This window comes from Schistocerca nitens, chromosome 7 (genome assembly GCF_023898315.1).
Source record: "Schistocerca nitens isolate TAMUIC-IGC-003100 chromosome 7, iqSchNite1.1, whole genome shotgun sequence".
NCBI lineage: Eukaryota > Metazoa > Arthropoda > Insecta > Orthoptera > Acrididae > Schistocerca > Schistocerca nitens.
The window spans coordinates 128,657,725-128,668,325 of record NC_064620.1 but is presented as its reverse complement, the minus strand read 5'-3'; the positions used below and the strand labels follow the sequence as shown (position 1 = coordinate 128,668,325).

General features: G+C 39.8%; 1 pseudogene; it reads left to right on the top strand.

The window, feature by feature from the left end:
- Positions 1-9,174: 9,174 nt before the first annotated feature.
- Positions 9,175-9,287, top strand: LOC126196657 (U2 spliceosomal RNA; annotated as a pseudogene).
- Positions 9,288-10,601: the final 1,314 nt, after the last annotated feature.

Sequence of the window (10,601 nt, the reverse complement as noted above, 5' to 3'; positions counted from 1 at the left end):
TTACCGTTCGGTATAGTCATTTCAAATCTTTCCGTCATATATTCCAAATAAACACTACTTTTTAACAGATGTTTGACATCATTCGCTGTGTCCTGTATTCAGTACGTTGACGTTTTCTATTCTCCGGACTGCTAGCTGCGCGTTGCGTCCCGAGTCCTCTTACGTGGAAGACGTCAACCAAGTGGGTATTTTGCAGGCCATCTTTTGTTCTCCGTGTTTCTTAGATGACAGTACTGCAGCTTTCAATTTCGTTTCTAATGTTCTTTTGAACCCAGCTGCGAACAGGATATAGAAAACGGAATGAATCAGGGATGGTATATAGTGGATCAAGTCCATAGAATAAACCCTAAGGAACGAATACGTTATATAATTATTGAGGGAAAACAAGCTGAAATTACAAACTCTGAAGATGGATAGGAGGAGAATACTGAATATCGATGATCGACATGGGATAAAATCTAATTCAGTAAATCCGAACGTCGGAGATAGAAGAATGCATAACAACCTTCAGAATGAGGTAAGAGGATAACACCACCGTTTGCCTGGTAATGAAATTGACATGAAGTATAAACAGTCCAAATAAGAGCTAATCTAAATAAGAAGTCGAAATATTAAGAAAGGCATCATTCTGAGAAACTGGCAGGTAAAACAAGTATTCTTAGAAGTAAAACGAACAGGTGTTTTATTTACGAGGTGCAGATAAAAAGGCCGAAGAAAGAGCAGACAGATAGCAGGAGTACAGTGAAGGCTTTTGTGATGGAGAGGAACTTTCCCGAATTGTGATAGCTGAGGGGGAGGAAGTATATGTTCAAGAAATGGGTGATCTAGTAATGAAGGTAGAATGTGAGATATCTTTAAGTGATCTAAGTTCAATGAAGGCAGCAGGAGTAGATAGTATAACATCAAAGTTACTGAAGTGGCTGCGTCTGGCATAAGATCCATCGGCGAAACTCCACATCTTCTGCTCCCTATATCCAACTCCAGACTTTCTAATTTTCGGATGTTTTCTGTTCTTTCCGAAACGTATATATTGATAACAGCAATTCGCTCAACAATTGTATAACCATTTCTTGAAGTTACTTCTTACAGATCTGTTCCATCATTAACCATCTAATTATGCCCTTCCATCACTGGTTCATTCTGTGATCTATAGTTCTTTCATAGTCCAGATGCTTATCAGACAGTGATCCAGGCCCTTACAAACAGTGACGGACTCAGCGAGCGGTTTGCGCATGTACGGAATCTTGTGACTGCGCCTCTTATTTCTTTTCAGCTGTAGGTAATTAGGAGTTTCCTTAGGGTAGAAGTTCAGGAAAACTGGTGCTGGCTCAAGATTAACCCAGACCGGTACACTACAAGGCACCCATCGGCGTTACACGTGGAATGTGACTATGACGAGGTAAAAATAATAGAACATCCATGCAATGCCGAGAATTATGCTCGGATTTTGTCCATTATAAATGGTTCCTTTTCAAGTCTGCGACCGTGAAAACAATGGGTTTGATTATAAATGGTTTCTTTTGAAGCCTGCGACTGTGAAAACATTGCACCTCCAAATGTTCAAATGTGTGTGAAATCTTATGGAACTTAACTGCTAAGGTCATCAGTCCATAAGCTTACACACTACTTAACCTAAATTATCCTAAGGACAAACACACACACCCATGCTCGAAGGAGGACTCGAACCTCCGCCGGGATCAGCCGAACAGTCCGACTCCAGCCCCTAAGACCGCTCGGCTAATCCCGCGTGGCTTTACGCCTCCCATTTTCAAGTGTGTGTTTCTTCATAGTCATTTTTCTCGTAAACAAAGCAGAACGTCACACTTCGAAAACATTACGAAAAACTGACATAGTACAAAAAAATACACACTTAAAAATGGATTTCCCGAAACGCGTCATGTAAAACATAAATAAAAGAATATCGTGAGTGGTAGCAGGAAGTTATTTACAAGCCAACCCGTTAATTATACTCGGAACAGCATGAAGAGCTGTACAGGGACGAAGAAAAGAGGATAAGTTTGTTAAGTTCATGCGTTCCTGTGCGAGCGTGAGAACTGCACGTCACGGAAAGTTAGCTCGGCTGGTGCATCCTCCACACAAAAAGCAGCGGTTCTTCGCTCTAGATGCTGCAGAAGAAAGCGCAGAGGTCCGCTACTGTTATCTGTGTCACTCCCTTAACGACCTCCGTCAGATACTGCCCTATGAACGATTTCTACATTATTGCCACCTGTAAGACGTGTGTATTTCTATTGTTTATTGTCAACCCACAATTTGTGAAATATGTTTATATTTTATTAATAGGATTAAGTAGGAATAATTAATATTTGTCATGTTGGTAGAAGGGAATGTCTGCACCAAAGTATTGTTGGCAAGAGAGACCACACATTGTTATAATTTTAAAAAGGGCGGGAGAGACCGCGTATGGATATGTTTTAAGAAAAGAGCGGGATAGACCGCGCTTTGATACATTTTGTAATGGTAGCAGGGATTGTCTGCACCAGAAAGCATTGTTGGCAGGAGAGACCGCACTTTAGCGTTCGTAGGAAGTCAGTAGTAAGCGAGATGTGAAGCGAGCTGGTAGCAGGTCTGAAGCGAGAGGTTGAGAGGAGCAGTGTGCCTGCCAGCCACCAGCTATGATTTACAAGACATTATAAACAGATGTACAGAGACATCAGCTAACTATTATCATAAGAGGAACTAATATTATTGAATTATTTTCTTTGCGAAACTCATGACTAATGAAGGTATGTTTGCGCAATGCTAGTTGTAAGATTATTGTAAAAAGTAACTTCCATTTGAACGTTTGTAAAATCATTTCATTACCAACAGTAAATATTTGAAGCGTTTTCAGAATGTAATTAATTTTTGCCAACAATGTTGCAATACTGCTTATAATCCATCCGAAAAACCATCAACGTAAAACTTTGCAAAAATTTTGTTGTTGTCAATAAAAAGTGTAACTATGAATTACGTACTTTCAGTCAAATTAGTTAAAGAATAACGTCAGCTTTGCTATTAATGAATAACGTCAGCTTTGGTAATAAATACAGCCACTTATTATGACAGTCCACCAGCAGTTAATAGAGTATAGTAAACCAGAGTAAGTATATTGATGTCTCAGTTCAGTCAGGTGGCGATCCAGTAACAGTAAAAAAGGTAAGGAACAGTTTTGGGTTATTGCAGATAACGACTGAGGCCCACGACGACGACACATTCTATGTTTCGTCGAAATAATCAGAAAATCACTTTTAACAAGCAACAATTAAATTTGTATGCGAAGATTGAGAAAGAGAATAAATTTCAAAGGGAAGATTTCATTTGTTATTATTAATCAAGAGATAGAAATCCTAAGGAAAGGTTTCATAGGTTATTGTAGAAGGGAAGGTTGCACAACAAAAGAGATACATAGAGGAGACGGGAAGGTTTCATACCTGTATGCAACTGAATGAAGGTCATATTTGTTTTGACGCATTATGGCGTCACCAGTGGCCTGAAATAAATAATTATGCATTTTCACTTCTACGCAGCACTTTCAGCTATCATATTCTGCCGTTTTACTTGTAATTTAGCAATAGTTATGAGATAAGCCCCTTTTGCTTAATGTACATTGTTTGACAAAAAAAACTGAAGAACGAAGAAGACGTAGTCGAATGCAATGTAACTTACATACATACACCCCGTGGGCGGGTAAGTAAATGATTAGAAATTGTCCTGTAAGTATGGCATCCAAAGCTGAAATAGTACTGAAATTATATATTGTAAGCCTATATGGAATTCCATACCACCTTATTCATGTTTTCATCTACACTGCGTTAAGGTATGAAATAACTGATCAACCAATAATTGTCACGACATCTGGCGACCCGTTTCTGCTGCCTTTGCTTTAGTTTTCTGGTTTCAGTGTAATTTACGTAATATTTGAAAGAAGTGTGGATGTAATTATTAATGCAGTTTTCCAGGTTTGTGATTCCATTTGAAAATTAAGCCTCAGTGCGTGAAACTAGTTATGTAACCTTTTACAAATGTCATTGTTTTAGTGAATGTGGCTTAACGGCCGTTTGTGGTATCAAATAAACATTTTAAATTAAAATATATTGAGATGTTGAAATGCTGCTATAATTGATTGAGGGTCCAATTTGTTGGGTTAGCTGTCTTACTGTAGTCGCTCAGAGGCTTGCACAACCGGTTTCATACTATGCACGTACATCCTCAGATTATTTCTATGTAAAATTTCTAATACAAAACTTTATAAGAGCCATACTACTGAATACTTAAGTTCTGAGCTGAACTTTGGAAATCAGTAGCACGGCTCTTATGAAGAACTGAACTCACTAAACCAGTAATATGGTTCTTAAGAAATTTTGGATTAAGAAAATTAACGCAGAAATACACTTGAAGATGTACTTGCATGGTACGAAACCGGTTGCACCACTCTATGCGACTACAATCAAGCAGCTAACGCGCAAATTGGACTTTCAATCAATTTTACCAACATATCAATAACCCAGTATATTTTAATTTGTTTTTGTTCTTTGCAGCATGTGTAAATGATTAGAGTTGCGATTGTCCGTGACAGATAGAACGACCACCAGAAGTGCATTAGTGTTGTTGGTGTGCAGTGTTGTTACCAGGCCAGGTAGGATACATGAGGGACGTGAAGAGCGTCAAACGTTGACTGATCACTGTGAAGAACACAAGATGTCGCGCACTCGTGTGAGACAGCACCTGGCAAAATTTGTAAGGGGCGTCACTGGGGATCTCCATTTGACCGGCTCTTCGAATCGCGCAATATCCAGATTTGTGGGGCGTTCGGATGTGACTGTGCTCCGATGCGGAATCGCCTGGGAAGAAGAGGATAGTAGGCAAGTTGAAAAAGAGAAAAGAGGATAGTAGGCAAGTTGAAAAAGAGAATTCTCTCCTTCATGCCTCTTCTGTGTTGCCACAGAACACATGTCACTTACCACATTTGTACTACACTGATGCGCCGAAGAAACTGATATAGGCATGCATATTCAAATGCAGAGATTTGTAGACAGGCAGAATACGGTGCTGCGGTCGGCAACTCCCACATAAGGTTAACATGTGTCTGGCGCAATTGTTAGATCGGTTACTGCTACAACAATGTAATGCCCCCCCCCCCGTGAACCATGGACCTGCCGTTGGTGGGGAGGCTTGCGTGCCTCAGCGATACAGATGGCCATACCGTAGGTGCAACCACAACGGAAGGGCATCTGTTGAGAGGCCAGACAAACATGTGGTTCCTGAAGAGGGGCAGCAGCCTTTTCAGTAGTTGCAGGGGCAACAGTCTGGATGATTGACTGATCTGGCCTTGTAACATTAACCAAAACGGCCTTGCTGTGCTGGTACTGCGAACGGCTGAAAGCAAGGGGAAACTACAGCCGTAATTTTTCCCGAGGACATGCGGCTCTACTGTATGATTAAATGATGATGGCGTCCTCTTGGGTAAAATATTCCGGAGGTAAAATAGTCCCCCATTCGGATCTCCGGGCGGGGACTACTCAAGAGGACGTCGTTATCAGGAGAAAGAAAACTGGCGTTCTACGGATCGGAGCGTGGAATGTCAGATCACTTAATCGGGCAGGTAGATTAGAAAATTTAAAAAGGGAAATGGATAGGTTAAAGTTAGATATAGTGGGAATTAGTGAAGTTCGGTGGCAGGAGGAACAAGACTTTTGGTCAGGTGATTACAGGGTTATAAATACAAAATCAAATAGGGGTAATGCAGGAGTAGGTTTAATAATGAATAAAAGAATAGGAGTGCGGGTTAGCTACTACAAACAGCATAGTGAACGCATTATTGTGGCCACGATAGACACAAAGCCCATGCCTACTACAGTAGTACAAGTTTATATGCCAACTAGCTCTGCAGATGATGAAGAAATAGATGAAATGTATAACGAGATAAAAGAAATTATTCAGGTAGTGAAGGGAGACGAAAATTTAATAGTCATGGGTGACTGGAATTCGAGTGTAGGAAAAGGGAGAGAAGGAAACGTAGTAGGTGAATATGGATTGGGGCTAAGAAATGAAAGAGCAAGCCGCCTGGTAGAATTTTGCACAGAGCACAACTTAATCATAGCTAACACTTGGTTTAAGAATCATGATAGAAGGTTGTATAAATGGAAGAACCCTGGAGATACTAAAAGGTATCAGATGGATTATATGATGGTAAGACAGAGATTTAGGAACCAGGATTTAAATTGTAAGACATTTCCAGGGGCAGATGTGGACTCTGACCACAATCTATTGGTTATGACCTGTAGATTAAAACTGAAGAAACTGCAAAAAGGTGGGAATTTAAGGAGATGGGACCTGGATAAATTGAAAGAACCAGAGGTTGTACAGAGTTTCAGGGAGAGCATAAGGGAACAATTGACAGGAATCGGGGAAAGAAATACAGTAGAAGAAGAATGGGTAGCGTTGAGGGATGAAGTAGTGAAGGCAGCAGAGGATCAAATAGGTAAAAAGACGAGGGCTAGTAGAAATCCTTGGGTAACAGAAGAAATATTGAATTTAATGTTGATGAAAGGAGAAAATATAAAAATGCAGTAAATGAAGCAGGCAAAAAGGAATACAAACGTCTCAAAAATGAGATCGACAGGACGTGCAAAATGGCTAAGCAGGGATGGCTAGAGGACAAATGTAAGGATGTAGAGGCTTTTCTCACTAGGGGTAAGATAGATACTGCCTACAGGAAAATTAAAGAGACCTTTGGAGATAAGAGAACCACTTGTATGAACATCAAGAGCTCAGATGGAAACCCAGTTCTAAGCAAAGAAGGGAAAGCAGAAAGGTGGAAGGAGTATATAGAGGGTCTATACAAGGGCGATGTACTTGAGGACAATATTATGGAAATGGAAGAGGATGTAGACGAAGACGAAATGGGAGCTACGATACTGCGTGAAGAGTTTGACAGAGCACTGAAAGACCTGAGTCGAAACAAGACCCCCGGAGTAGACAACATTCCATTGGAACTACTGACGGCCTTGGGAGAGCCAGTCCTGACAAAACTCTACCATCTGGTGAGCAAGATGTATGAAACAGGTGAAATACCCTCAGACTTCAAGAAGAATATAATAATTCCAATCCCAAAGAAAGCAGGTGTTGACAGATGTGAAAATTACCGGACAATCAGTTTAATAAGCCACAGCTGCAAAATACTAACACGAATTCTTTACAGACGAATGGAAAAACTAGTAGAAGCCGGCCTCGGGGAAGATCAGTTTGGATTCCGTAGAAATACTGGAAAACGTGAGGCAATACTAACCTTACGACTTACCTTAGAAGAAAGATTAAGGAAAGGCAAACCTACGTTTCTAGCATTTGTAGACTTAGAGAAAGCTTTTGACAATGTTGACTGGAATACTCCCTTTCAAATTCTAAAGGTGGCAGGGGTAAAATACAGGGAGAGAAAGGCTATTTACAATTTGTACAGAAACCAGATGGCAGTTATAAGAGTCGAGGGACATGAAAGGGAAGCAGCGGTTGGGAAGGGAGTAAGACAGGGTTGTAGCCTCTCCCCGATGGTATTCAATCTGTATATTGAGCAAGCAGTAAAGGAAACAAAAGAAAAATTCGGAGTAGGTATTAAAATTCATGGAGAAGAAATAAAAACTTTGAGGTTCGCCGATGACATTGTAATTCTGTCAGAGACAGCAAAGGACTTGGAAGAGCAGTTGAACGGAATGGATGGTGTCTTGAAGGGAGGATATAAGATGAACATCAACAAAAGCAAAACGAGGATAATGGAATGTAGTCGAATTAAGTCGGGTGATGTTGAGGGTATTAGATTAGGAAATGAGACACTTAAAGTAGTAAAGGAGTTTTGCTATTTGGGGAGCAAAGTAACTGATGATGGTCGAAGTAGAGAGGATATAAAATGTAGACTGGCAATGGCAAGGAAAGCGTTTCTGAAGAAGAGAAATTTGTTAACATCGAGTATAGATTTAAGTGTCAGGAAGTCATTTCTGAAAGTATTTGTATGGAGTGTAGCCATGTATGGAAGTGAAACATGGACGGTAAATAGTTTGGACAAGAAGAGAATAGAAGCTTTCGAAATGTGGTGCTACAGAAGAATGCTGAAGATTAGATGGGTAGATCACATAAGTAGTGAGGAGGTACTGAATAGGATTGGGGAGAAGAGGAGTTTGTGGCACAACTTGACCAGAAGAAGGGATAGGTTGGTAGAACATGTTCTGAGGCATCAAGGGATCACAAATTGAGTATTGGAGGGCATCGTGGAGGGTAAAAATCGTAGGGGGAGACCAAGAGATGAATACAGTAAGCAGATTCAGAAGGATTTAGGTTGCAGTAGGTACTGGGAGATGAAGAAGCTTGCACAGGATAGAGTAGCATGGAGAGCTGCAACAAACCAGTCTCAGGACTGAAGACCACAACAACAACAACAATGTAATGACGCACGGGCGATGGGACACTGTATCTCCGATGTAGAAATGAAGTGGGGATTTTCAAGAAAGGGACGTTGAAACCTTCCCGTCTCCTCTATATCTATCTTTTTTTTTTTTTACTCAACAACCGTCTTTTTCTATTTTTTTTTTTTTTTTTTTTTTTTTTGGTTACACGACTTTCCCTTCTACAATAACCTATGAAACCTTTCCTTAGGATTTCTATCTCTTGATTAATAATAACAAATGAAATCTTCCCTTTGAAATTTATTCTCTTTCTCAATCTTCGCATACAAATTTAATTGTTGCTTGTTAAAAGTGATTTTCTGATTATTTCGACGAAACATAGAATGTGTCGTCGTCGTGGGCCTCAGTCGTTATCTGCAATAACCCAAAACTGTTCCTTACCTTTTTTACTGTTACTGGATCGCCACCTGACTGAACTGAGACATCAATATACTTACTCTGGTTTACTATACTCTATTAACTGCTGGTGGACTGTCATAATAAGTGGCTGTATTTATTACCAAAGCTGACGTTATTCATTAATAGCAAAGCTGACGTTATTCTTTAACTAATTTGACTGAAAGTACGTAATTCATAGTTACACTTTTTATTGATAACAACAAAATTTTTGCAAAGTTTTACGTTGATGGTTTATCGGATGGATTATAATCAGTATTGCAACATTGTTGGCAAAAATTAATTACATTCTGAAAACGCTTCAAATATTTACTGTTGGTAATGAAATGATTTTACAAACGTTCAAATGGAAAAGTAGTATCTGTTCTTATCAGCTTAATATCGGATACGTCCTGCATCGCAGGACCAGAATATTAAACTCATTTTTGGTTACCACTTGTATGAATATCAAGAGCTTAGATGGCAACCCAGTTCTAAGCAAAGAAGGGAAGGCAGAAAGGTGGAAGGAGTATATAGAGGGTTTATACAAGGGCGATGTACTTGAGGACAGTATTATGGAAATGGAAGAGGATGTAGATGAAGATGAAATGGGAGATAAGATACTGCGTGAAGAGTTTGACAGAGCACTGAAAGACCTGAGTCGAAACAAGGCCCCGGGAGTAGACAACATTCCATTAGAACTACTAATGGCCTTGGGAGAGCCAGTCATGACAAAACTCTACCATCTGGTGAGCAAGATGTATGAGACAGGCGAAATACCCACAGACTTCAAGAAGAATATAATAATTCCAATCCCAAAGAAAGCAGGTGTTGACAGATGTGAAAATTACCGAACTATCAGTTTAATAAGTCACAGCTGCAAAATACTAACGCGAATTCTTTACAGACGAATGGAAAAACTGGTAGAAGCGGACCTCGGGGAAGATCAGTTTGGATTCCGTAGAAATATTGGAACACGTGAGGCAATACTAACCTTACGACTTATCTTAGAAGAAAGATTAAGAAAAGGCAAACCTACGTTTCTAGCATTTGTAGACTTAGAGAAAGCTTTTGACAACGTTAACTGGAATACTGTCTTTCAAATTCTGAAGGTGGCAGGGGTAAAATACAGGGAGCGAAAGGCTATTTACAATTTGTACAGAAACCAGATGGCAGTTATAAGAGTCGAGGGGCATGAAAGGGAAGCAGTGGTTGGGAAAGGAGTGAGACAGGATTGTAGCCTCTCCCCGATGTTATTCAATCTGTATATTGAGCAAGCAGTAAAGGAAACAAAAGAAAAATTCGGAGTAGGTATTAAAATTCATGGAGAAGAAGTAAAAACTTTGAGGTTCACCGATGACATTGTAATTCTGTCAGAGACAGCAAAGGACTTGGAAGAGCAGTTGAACGGAATGGATGGTGTCTTGAGTGGAGGATATAAGATGAACATCAACAAAAGCAAATCGAGGATAATGGAATGTAGTCTAATGAAGTCGGGTGATGCTGAGGGAATTAGATGAGGAAATGAGACACTTAAAGTAGTAAAGGAGTTTTGCTATTTGGGGAGCAAAATAACTGATGATGGTAGAAGTAGAGAGGATATAAAATGTAGACTTGCAATGGCAAGGAAAGCGTTTCTGAGGAAGAGAAATTTGTTAACATCGAGTATAGATTTAAGTGTCAGGAAGTCATTTCTGAAAGTATTTGTATGGAGTGTAGCCATGTATGGAAGTGAAACATGGACGATAAATAGTTTGGACAAGAAGAGAATAG